We start from the raw sequence: 12,794 nt of genomic DNA on the forward strand, positions 1-12,794 counted from the left end.
CTACCAACTATTACAGGCGTCCCAGTAAAGAGTCCAGCATCAGACAGGATGAAGGCAAAGGGAGTTTTGTGTCATGTGGAATCAAGCTACCCATTTCATCTGCCCCACAACCCTCAGACTCTATAAACCTCTGTCTAAAGCTTTATTCAACTTGTGCTAAAACTGAAGTTGTACAAAATGAAGAAATAAAATACAGATTACCCAAAATTCCCAATATAAAGACTAGCATAGATGGTCATGGGGCTAGATGTGAATCTGTTCTGTTTTCCATTGTGGGTGAGTTATCTTTCTGTCCTGTGCTAAGTTAAGAGGTTCCAGGAGTCACATCTTACTTTTAACCTCAAAACCTGAACTATATGTGTGTATACATAATTAAATGCATAAATAGTCCAACATGGTTGTCCGCACACTTGGAGAGGCTGAGAACCCAGCAGTTGCTTAATCCACAGAGCTGGTGCTGAAACCCCAGAAGATTCCTAAAGAGACGTTGACCTTCAGTCTGTATTGGAAATCTGAAGACATGAGTCTGGTGCCAGCAACAGCAGCAGCAAGCACATTCCTCCAAAAGGAAGTGAAGCAAATATGCATTCCTGCTTTTTCCTTGGACCCTTTTTGTATCCAGGCCCCCAGATTACAAGTGCTTCTTATTCTGAGGATAGGTCATCCTGACTCAATTCATCCTCTATGGCAACACCCAGAGCTGTGTTTTTTAGATATTTCCAGCTCCCATCAAGGTGACAATTAAAATTAATTATCATTTGCTTGGGTAATAGGTCATCAATACAGTTCTTGTCTAGCAAGTTCCAGGCCTAAATTCAATCCCCAGTTAAAAAAAAAAAAAGAAAAAAAAAGGTTAGCCATTATATTATCATAGATTGAGATTAAAGATGTGTGTCACCACAGCTGGCTAGTTAAATGCTCTCTCAGAATACTTTCATTAGCCTACAGTTGTGCAAAATTCTCTAATATAAACCCGACCTTAAACATTCCCTGTGTTGTGTAGTCTATTGCATGCTCTGCTAAAAGTGAAAAACAGCGGTTGCATGACTGTGCTTTCATACTTTTGGAAGGTCAAAAAAACCAAGTTGAACAAACATAACTCAGCATATACATAAACCAAACATTTTCAATCAACACTGTTAGTCTACTTTATTTGAGACCTACATTGTTCCTTTGGGGTTGCCTACATGAGAATGGGATGAGGTTGTCCCTTTTTTCCCAGCTATTTTAAGTCCAATCAGTGCTGCACATATATTTATGGGTGTGGGACCTTCCACTGGGGTGTGTTCAACCTATGAATGGCAACATTGCTAAAGAAAATGAATTGTCTTTCTCACAGCAGTTATCACCTGCCAGTAGCTTCTCAGTCGGGGGTAGGAGGGGAGGGCATGTCTACCTCCCCTCTCTGTGCTGAGATTTGGTTATGCATGAACTTGCAGAGGGCTTTTGCCATATCCTGACTGCTGGGAGTTCCTGAGTGCGACTGCCCTGCTGTACCCGAAGGACACCGCCCCCTGGATTCATTCACTGCTGCTGGCTCTGACAGCCCTTCTGCTCCCTTTTCTGCAATGACCCCTGAGCCTTGGGAGCAGAGCTTACAGTAGAGATGTTCCATTAAGGACTCAGCCACTCTGTAGTCACTTATTCTCTGCTCTTTGTCCGGTTGTAGATCTCTGTGTTGATCATCATCTACTGCAAATAGAAGGTTGAATGATATCTTAATCTATAAGTATAAAAATAAGTCATTAGAAGTCAGTTTAATATTATGTCCATTTAGCACAATAATAGCAGTAGGTTCTCCCCTAGGCCCTGTGACCAATCTAGTTATGGATTCTTAGTCCAAGAATGATTCCAGGTAGGGGTTTCTCCTGTGGGCTATGACTGAAATCCGATCAGGAAATGGTTGGTTATGCCCAGGATTTTTATGCCACTGTTGTATCAATGGACATGTCTTGCCAGGCCAGTCATCACCATAACTCACAGGGTTCATAGCTGGTTATTTTTCTTCTCTGGTAGCATGCATAGTACTTTCTAGCAATATGAAAGCTAGCTAGTACAGATAAAACTTCCAAGGAAGTACTAAGTACAGCTTAATATTTTCATGTTCTTTGATTCAAATGCATGGTATCTTCAGCAAGCAATAGGGTCTAAGTTTCAATAGAGTATATCTAGAGTATAATTGATAGCATTGGCAATAGCCTGTAATGTTTGGGGATCTATGGGACCACTGGACAGCAACTCTAAAAGACCAAAGCCATTTCTAGCACTGGGCTTTTTAATTTGCTACATCTTGAAATATTCTTGCCAATTTTTGACATTGTAATTATCATTTATCTCAGTGACCCCAATAATGCATGTTTATGGTCTTTTTTGCTGCTTAAACATTGTAATTTATTTTATGTAACAATCAACTAAATAACCTAAGAAAGATTTTTTTCTGATCTTTCTGGTCAATAGTATTTTCCTTCTTTCTTCCTCCAGCTCACCACTTTCTTTCTTGAAAAAAGTGACTATTTCTTTTACTCAGTACTCAACACTTCCTAATGTCTATGCTCAGCTAGCATCTAAATACACTGCTCAATTGAAAACGTCCTAGCCTGTATGTCTAATGGCTTGTTTCTGGGGTTCCGGTGTGTTTGGGGAAGGTTGTTTTGTTTGTTTTTTATTGACAACAGATTCTCCTCTCATACAATACATCCTGACCGGTTTCCCTTCCCTCCACTCTTTGCCTATATGAGGAAGACATTCTTGGAGTGTCAAGGATACCCTCTCATTTTTTTTGACCCTTTTGCCCTTGGACACAACCTTTAAGGGCACTCATCACATGACATTCTTTAGGACACGTGCAGGTGTGTTTTGTCTCAATATCTGTGTTAGTAAGCTTTCCTAGGTCACACATTTCTAGGCATTCTGTTTAAATGTATTACTGGCTTTCAAATCAGCTATAACTCTGTACTGTGTTTTGTTTGTTTGGTTAGACATTTTGCCATCCATGCAATAGACACAAATGGTCCACATCCCACCTGTGACTGAACCACATGCTTCTGTCACTGTTTCCATCTATTTTCTCCTCTAACCCACCCCTGACCCTAACCTCCCTATCCTTACCTCTGTTGTCATTGTTTTGTCCCCCGTACTCATAATCGCTGTGTGTGTGGCATCCTCTTGGTCACGGCCACAGTTATTGCGTAGTTTAGCTTCCGTGCCCCCAGAGCAGTCAGATTCGTACCACATAGGAGCATCCTATTAATTCTCCCAAGGCACAGTTAATACCAGGCGAGGCTGAGCCTGTTAACAGCTTGGCCTAGTTAATAATGCAGTGTCCCCAACAGCTGTCCCCTGACTTATGACTGAGAATTGTGACTTATGTAATTGTTATGAGCCTGGCACTGGGTCCACATTGCTTAGGTTTGAATCCTGTAGCACCCAAATAACGCTGGGAAAATTACTTGTAGATGTAACCAACCATCTTATTAAATAAGAAACACAGAGCCGATTCAGAGAAGAAAGCCAAGAGGTCAGAGCTAAGAGCCTTACCCTTCCTGCTTCAGCCAAGAGAGCTCTCCGAAAAAGAGACCTACTTCCTGTGTGTATGTCTTTATATAGTCTAGCTGTTCTGCCTTCTCATAGGTTGTAAACCGAAACACGTGACTGCCTCGTCACTGCCTATATATACCGCCCTCCAGGTCCTTAAAGGCGTGCGCCACCGCCGCCATGCACTTGCTATGGCTCTAATAGCTCTGACCCCCAGGCAACTTTATTTATTAACATACAATTAAAATCACATTTCAGTACAAGTAAAATACCACCACATTTCCCCTTTTCTATTTTAATAAAAAGGGAAAAAAAAGAAAAAGGTTATAACTAACAAAAGAAAAACTATATACAAAAGTACAATAACTATATACAATATATACAAGTAATAAATGTCTAAACAATGTCTGGTCCATTTGTATTTGACAAATTCAGAGAAAATAATTTCATTATCTATCCTATTTTGTTAAGTCCAAAATGTATTTAATTCACTTTCTATCCTAATTAATCTTCAACTATAACTAACTAACCTTCAACTATAACTAGCTAATCTTCAACTCCCTCAGAGACCCAAGAAGGAAATAATATTAGCTAACAAAAATAAAAACAGAAAGTGCATGCAAGCAACTCCCAAAATTTTTGTGAGTTGACAGAAACAGCCAGCTCCCTGGACAGTCACCTGAGGTTTCTCCGCAGTGCTGGGGCATCATCTTCAGCCTATAGGCTTAGCGTATCTGACAGACTCATTTGTGAAGTAGGATGTACACAAGGTCAACAGTTCAACCTCACATTGGGTGAGAGCAGTCCATGTACCAGAAACACCTGAATTCCACTAGTGTCATGTCATGATTCAGGATTTTAAATTCTGGAAATTGTTGATAGTTTTTTAATTCAGCTGTCCATTCTTCTTGGCTGTGTATATATGGCTTCATCTCAGCATCCCGTTCTTCTCCACATCCCTCTATCAAATGCCAGTCTACTATTGACAGGCGTGAGCTTAGTTACTCTTCAAGAATAACTGTTTAAGCTGCTGTTCCATAGCACATCAGAAGCCATCGGCCCACTGCCTGTTCAGCTGCCTTCGAAGAAAAGGGCACTGTACCTTTTCTGAGTTGCAAAGGCCACGTCAGGGATGGTGCCATATTGTCCTGGCCTCAGAAGATGCCTTTTGATAAAGCCATAACCACACTTGTTTTGGCAAGAATCAGTAAGTAGTCCTTTGTTTCATGTCCTGTCTGTCCATTTTGTCAGCAGTTGATTCAAGGATACTTTGTTGTCCAGTGGCTAACTTTTGCCACAATGAAAGCTAACTCCATACACAGTTTCTTCAATGCCCATATTTTCTCTGAAGTAGATTGGTACTGCCAGGAGCCGACATGTCTCATAGTCATAACAAAAAAGAAAAATTTTCTAAGTTATTAAAACATTTTAAATGCCATATTCTGTAGTTCTCTGAAGGGTTTGAAGATGACCTATCTAAAACATATCTGCTCAATTTTTAAAACATATCTAATATGACTACAAGTTCTATTATAATGTCTAACTACTAACTTTCATTTCTTTATATCCTAATAGTTGGTAATAATAACATTCAAGGATCAGAAAATTGCATTGTTAAATGAACGGTATAAGTACAATTAGAAATATACATATAGCATTTTCTAACAATATCAATTTCAATATATATAATTTGTATACAATATAAAACAATCCAATCCAATGTAAAGTATTTAAAACTAGTAATTGTCTTTTTCTTCTTCTTTCTTTCTCTTTTTTTTTAAACAAGAACCTTAAATCTAATCTGCTTAGCCTTTTTCCAAACCCTTGACAACAACTTGTAACCAACCATCTTATTAAATAAGGAACACAGAGCCGATTCAGAGAAAAAAGCCAAGAGGTCAGAGCTAAGAGCCTTACCCTTCCTGCTTCAGCCAAGAGAGCTTTCCAAAAAAGGGACCTACTTCCTGTGTGTATGTCTTTATATAGTCTAGCTGTTCTGCCTTCTCATAGGTTGTAAACCGAAACACGTGACTGCCTCGTCACTGCCTGTATGTACCGCCCTCCAGGTCCTTAAAGGCGTGCGCCACCACCGCCACGCACTTGCTATGGCTCTAATAGCTCTGACCCCCAGGCAACTTTATTTATTAACATACAATTAAAATCACATTTCAGTACAAGTAAAATACCACCACAATTACTTCAACTTTTTAACCCCTAATTTTATAATCTGTAAAAACCTCATTTGGGGGATGCAGTATTTATATACTTTATCAACACTCAAGGGATATATCAAAGGATATATTTCCACCAAACGTATTATATTTGAACTCTGTGTGGCCAAATGAAGGTGATGTTAAGTGTCTCTGTTACTTCTCTGTTGCTGTGAGGAAATACCCTGACAAAAGCAACTTAAAAGGTTTGTTTGTCTCACCATTCATAGTGGGGAGATCAAGGCAACAGGTACTTGAAGCAGTTGGTGATCTTGTACCCAGTCAGGAAAAAAAGGAACTGTGAATGCCTATGTTCAGCTCACTTTCTCATTTTTATACAGTTCAGGATTCCAGCCTAGGGAATAATTCCACCCACAGTGGGCAGATGTTCCCATCTCATTTAAGACAATCAAGATAACCCCCAGCAGGAATGCCCAGAGTCCCATCTCCCAAGTAATTATGGGTCTCATTAAACTGACAACAGAGGATAATCATAACAGAATTATGCAGTGTGTTATGTCAGGACAGAAGCTGCCCTGGTTAGTCTGTGTCATCTTGATACAAACCAGAGTAATCTGAGAAGAGGAAACTCAGTTAAGAAAATGCCTCTATCAGATTCCTGTAGGCAAATCTGTGGGGCATTTTCTAGATTGGTATGCGATGTGGGAGAGCCTAACCCACTGTAGGTGGTGCCAGCCATGGACAGGTGATTCTGGGTGACAAAATAAAGCTGCCTGAGCAAGCCATTAGAAACAGTCGAGTAAGATACACTCCTCCATGGTCTCTGCTTCTGTTCCTTCTTCCAGGTTCCTGCTTAAGTCCCTGCCCTGACTTCCCTTCATGACGGACTGGGATTGAGATATACAACCTGTAGCTAGAGTTTTCCTGCCTGGCCCACAGTCAGGACAAATCTCTATCACCTGCCAGTCCCACAGGCGCTCAGACTCAACCAAGTAAACACAGAGACTTACATTGGTTACAAACTGTATGGCCGTGGCAGGCTTCTTGCTAACTGTTCTTGCAGCTTAAATTAATCCATTTCCATTAATCTATACCTTGCCACGTGGCTTGTGGCTTACCGGCATCTTCACATGCTGTTTCTCATCATGGCGGCTGGCAGTGTCTCTCTCACTCAGCCTTCCACTTCCCAGCTTTATTCTCCTCCTTGTCCCACCTACACTTCCTACCTAGCCAATGGCCAATCAGTGTTTTATTTATTGACTAATCAGCAACACATTTGCCATACAGAACATCCCACAGCACTTCCCTTTTTTTTTTTTCTTTCAAAAAGGAAGGTTTTAACCTTAACAAAGTAAAATTACATATAATTTGGGAATTTGGGCGTAGCTTCTCTTACTACTTCCTGCTGGAGGGGGGCACTGTATCTTATGGGGAAACAAAGAAAATTTTAGAATTATGGAATAGTCCATGAGGCTGTATCATCTGAGCCAGATGCCTTCAAACCATTCTGGATGTTGGATCATCTGGGCCATGGTATCATCGGAGACCTTTCAGGGGGTCTTGGCTGGTCAAACCTGATGTATCTTAATCTTGAACAAATCCATAGCCTTTGGCTTTCTGTGGGAACAAAAGAGACTCTTTTCCAAAGCAACATATCCTTATATCCAAATTTTGAAGTCAAGATATCTTTAAAATATTCATATTGGTTTAACTCAGCTTCCTTTACAATCAAATATCTCTCTGCAGTTAAGAATCCCAAAGACAACACAATCCAGATTCTCTGTGTAATATTCATCTTCACGTGGCTTATTTTTTATATTAATTTTACTGTCTCTTTAAGGACTTTATTTTTTAAAACTATGTATTTGTTTCTATAACTGTATATACCACCTTTTTTGTCTCTTTCAAGCCTTCGTATATTTTACACACATTTTAAACTATTACATCTGAATCTGTCTTATTGTGAATCTATTGCTTTAAACTGCAGCAGCTGTGGCTGCTGGCTCTGCCCACCTCAGCTTCCCAACATGGCTACGTTTACCACCAGCTCTGGGAGCTATCGTGGGTCTATACTTTTGTCCAAGCAGCGTGTAGCCCAGAAACCTCTTTTTTTGTTTTGTACCTGCAAAGTCTAAATCCACCACGCAGCTTAATGTGCCACTTGCAGAGGCCTCATTCCTGCCATATGGCAGGTCGAGCACGCACGCTAGGAACCCACCAGTAGCTCAAACCGGCAGCTGCTGCTCATTTGAGAGAGACAATTAGGAAGCTTTTTTTAGCTCCGTTTTAGAATCTTTTCTCTCAGTTTTTAGGTGGAAACTCCTGCCACCACGTTGGACGCCATTTGTAGCTAGAGTTTTCCTGCCTGGCCCACTGTCAGGACAAATCTCTCTCACCTGCCAGTCCCACAGGCGCTCAGACTCAACCAAGTAAACACAGAGACTTACATTGGCTACAAACTGTATGGCCATGGCAGGCTTCTTGCTAACTGTTCTTACAGCTTAAATTAATCCATTTCCATTAATCTATACCTTGCCACGTGGCTTGTGGCTTACCGGCATCTTCACATGCTGTTTCTCATCATGGCAGCTGGCAGTGTCTCTCTCACTCAGCCTTCCACTTCCCAGCTTTATTCTCCTCCTTGTCCCACCTACACTTCCTACCTAGCCAATGGCCAATCAATGTTTTATTTATTGACTAATCAGCAACACATTTGCCGTACAGAACATCCCACAGCAACAACCCAATTAAACCATTTCCATCCTAGGTTACTTCTGGTCACAGTGTCTTATCACAACAAACGTGGGTAGCAGCATAGCTGAGACCATATACTGTGCCACTGGCTTCATGGGGAAATTGTCCAGGATTATAATAAATGTGAACAACTTCAGTGTCTTCAAAATAAATAACCTCAAAAGGCCAGAGTAGAATTCATTGGCAACCATCCTCTGAAGAAGGAAATGCTGGAGATTAAAGGATGCTGTATTCTCATTACCAATGAGAAAGTCAACAAGTTGTGTAAGGACTGTATCCAGGAAGATGACATGGGTGTGGACCAGGTTCTCTGAGAGTTAACAGTAAGCTCCTAAATCTCAATGTCTCTTCCTAGTAAGAAGGGAATAAAAGTCATTACTGAGAGACATGTCTTTAGACTAGAAAAAAATCATGGATAAATTATAAGACTCTGTTGAAGAGCCTGAAACTTCATTTATTCAATAGGCACCTAAATCCCCACAGCAGATTCAATTCACTTTAATATGAAGGTACAAGAGATCATAGAAACTGAAAGGGGAGGGGAGGGAGGAATTAACTCGCTAACTGCTGGGAGGCAACTCAGATTTGCATCTTTGATCAGCACCAGTCGATGTTAGAAACTGGCAGAGCATGAGTCTTAAAACTACTGGAATCTATTGTTTCACTTCAACATCGATATGCCAAGTCATATCAACATTTGTAAATAAGGTTCAAACCAAGGCAGTGGGATGCACATGGATTTAAGAAATCCAACATCCACAAGTTACGCAAACTGGGATTATTTTAAGATTTACTTAAGTAAGACCAATTCAAATAAAAGACAGGGAAAGCTGGGGATAAAATAAGCATTGTAAGAAAGAAAGCTATTAAAACTTATAATTGAGGCTAAATTATTATTACTTGTTGTGGATATCACTCTGTATGCTGTGAATGTGTTGCTCTGATTGGCTAATAAATAAAGTGTTGATTGGCCAGTAGCCAGACAGGAAGTATAGGCAGGACAAGCAGAGAAGAGAATTCTGGGAAGTGGAAGGCTGAGTCAGGAGATGCTGCCAGCCACTGCCACCATGAGAAGTAAGATGTAAAGATACCGGTAAGCCACAATCCACGTGGCAAGGTATAGATTTATAGAAATGGGTTAATTTAAGATGTAAAAACTAGATAGCAAGAAGCCTGCCATGGCCATACAGTTTATAAGTAATATAAGCCTCTGTGTGTTTACTTGGGTCTCAGTGGCTGCAGGAGCCAGGTGGACACAGAAAAACTTCAGCTACAATTATAATGTAAAACTAGCACTAAACAATGAGAAATATAAATCTGATTTTTTAATGGATGATTTCACCCTCAGAATTATTGAACTGATGGGTATCTCATCTAGTAGATCTGACTATATGTATGTACATACATATTTATTTGTCAATAAATTTTTAACTACAAAATATGTATATAAATAATTTATCTTCTTGCTTTAAATATGAATACTCTATCCATGCAAGCATATCTAAATAGTTTATTCAGTTGGTTTAAGTCATATTAAATGTCTACCTCTTAATTTCATACAGTTTTAAAGAAGAAAATAGATTTTTATATTCATCAAAGTGGACCCTGAGTTCCTAAATTTGAAAAGGTCACCTGTGGTAATTTAGATTGTTACAAAAGAGATCAGAGACTTGGCTTGTCTAAGAAGACAACATTCTCTTGAATTATGAATCCAATGTGCCAAGTCACTGATATTTTCCTTCTGTCTGTATGTGGTAACATCTCAGCTTCAGGCCAGGTAAAGTGCGCTTATTTTGCGCAGTTGCTGTGGATGGGCTGTCCTTGATAGTTCCTTGTATTTGCTGATGTCTATTTCCTTCTCCATTGCAGCATTTCAGTCACGTAGTACAAAGAAGTGGGTCCCCCTTCCCTCCCTCTTTTCTGCTAAAGGAGACAGGGGAAATGTCAGAATGCCCGAGACCAATTTAAATGCTGTCTAGGTTCAGTTTCCTCATGTGTAAAATGAGGCCTCTAGACTTTATCATGAGTAAGTTCCTTCCTGCCCAACCATCCATGAGTTTACATTTTTCTAATATTATTTTCAATTTCTCATGAACCTTCAAAGAAAAGTATGTATGACTGGTTGCTTTTTCTTCATATTTTTAACTGTAAATTGAATTCTGCTTTTGATGATTCTGTTCTTTTTCTTAGACTTTCATTCTTCCAATCTGTAGACATTTGTTCTAGCCTGGATGTCACAATGCTCATATTTTATGTTGCATTGAGGCCTTTATTTTATTTTATTCTTGTTTTTCTAGACAGGGTTTCTCTGTGTAGTACTGCATGTCCTAGAACTTGCTGTCAATCAGGCTGGCCTTCAACTCACAGAGATTTGCCTGTCTCTGCCTCCCAAGTTCTGGGACTAAAGGTGTGCACTATCATTGCCCAGCATGGCTATTATTTTAATTGTAAATATTCAGCTTTGCTTACACTTGCAAAACACAGGATAAAATGTTGGACAGAAATATACACATTTACCCAGACACACAAACACAAATATACCATCTTCCGCTCTCCATTCTACCGAGTTTGCTGGCTTACAAATAACAAATGTCTACAAAAATGGCTGTCTCAGTGAGACTCTCAGTAAATGACAGCTGCCATCAATTTGTCATCTTTGATTATTTGCACAGAACGCTAATGACGCTGAATTGATAAGAGAAATTCTGAAATAATAATTACATAAAACACATTCCACAGTCATAACTACAAAACTCAAAGCTAGATTTGAGTGGCATAGAAGGCTCAAAGGGCAAGGAATCTTCCACTGTGCACCTCTGTAAATACCTCCAAAACATTCTTGGCTCCTGCACCCTGGAGAGAGATCACCCCCTTGTGTATTCCCCAGTACTGCTGATGTTGTTGATAAAATAATGAGTATGAAAATGTGATGGCTCTAAAAATAATTCACTTCTGTGGAGTCTTATGGAGCAAGAGCCAATTTAAAAAGAAAATAGAGCTGAATAGAGATACTTTTTCCCACATCCTAATAAAAGGGAGTTGAGCAAGATTCTGTGGTTCCTGGAACAGAATTGTCTATTTGTAGGACAGTTGCCTAGGGAGTATTGTTTGCATAAAAAGATGCTGAAGGACAATTCACTGACGAGATATTGCGCAGTGGTTAAGTTACTGCTCCTTGGTGATTTTGCAAAATAAAGTGTGCAGAGAGACATGAAGTATGGGTTCCCTACCAGCCATGCTGGATTGTAAGTTACATGAATGGGTGATCTGTAACAACAGGCTTTCAACCCAGGGCCTGGGGCTGTGGTTCAAAGCCCATCAGGAAAGATTCTTCTCAAAGGCTTTTTATACAGCTCGGATATAGACGGGAGAGTACAGTGTGTTTAGTGATATCCTCTTCTAGTGGATAGATCAGATGTTCATTGGTAAGTACTTCCTCCCTCCACTACCTCCTTTAAAAGTAATTTTAACCAACAGAGATTTTAGTCCTTAGCAGGATACATACCAAAATTTATCATTCATATAAAAGCTGATCAATGTAACTATAAAAGGTGAGAGTTTTAAATCAATCTGTGATCACTGCTGTGGGCATTTCCTTTGCCTTTCTCATTAAGTGGTGGCAGTTATAAAATTACTGAGATTTTTATACTATGGGAAAAGAGCAAGAAGAAATAAAACAGAAATAAATAGGTTGGCAGGAAGATTTGGTTGAAATTGCTAATTTTTTCTTGCCAAAAGGATAACCTAGTTTCAAGTATTAACTGTAAAATATGTTGCCATTGATCATTTTTAAAATGTGATGTGATAAACCTGTGATAATGCATACAGATAGTCCTTTTACAAGCCTTAAAGCTTCAGATTTGCTATTTTGAAACTGGAATTTTATTTTCCTTGAAATTGTTTTCAGTGTTGATGAAAGGAAACCTTCAAACAGTGAAAATTAATAATTTTAGCTGTCCTGTATAACTCTTTTCATTAGACTGATTTGGCTTAATATATGATGAGTATATATCTCAAAGATGTTGTGTGACCATCTTGAAGTGAGGGGAATGCCTTTTCATTTTTAGATATGATTGCTAAACCAAGCTAATAGACCTGTGCTGGGGGATGTCTTTTGGTACCCTGTGTATGTGTGTTGCTCTGATTGGCTGATAAATGAAGCTGCATTGGCCTATGCAGGGCAGAATGGAGCCAGGTGGGAAAGTCCAAGAGAGATAGTAAGAGGAGAAAAGGAAAGGGAGGAGACACCAGCCATCACCAGGAGAAGCAAGTTGTAAAAGTACTGGTAAGCCATGGCCTCGTGGGAATTTACAGATTAATAAAAATGGGTTAAGT

This window comes from Peromyscus eremicus, chromosome 11, assembly GCF_949786415.1.
Source record: "Peromyscus eremicus chromosome 11, PerEre_H2_v1, whole genome shotgun sequence".
In the NCBI taxonomy this organism is placed as follows: Eukaryota; Metazoa; Chordata; class Mammalia; order Rodentia; family Cricetidae; genus Peromyscus; species Peromyscus eremicus.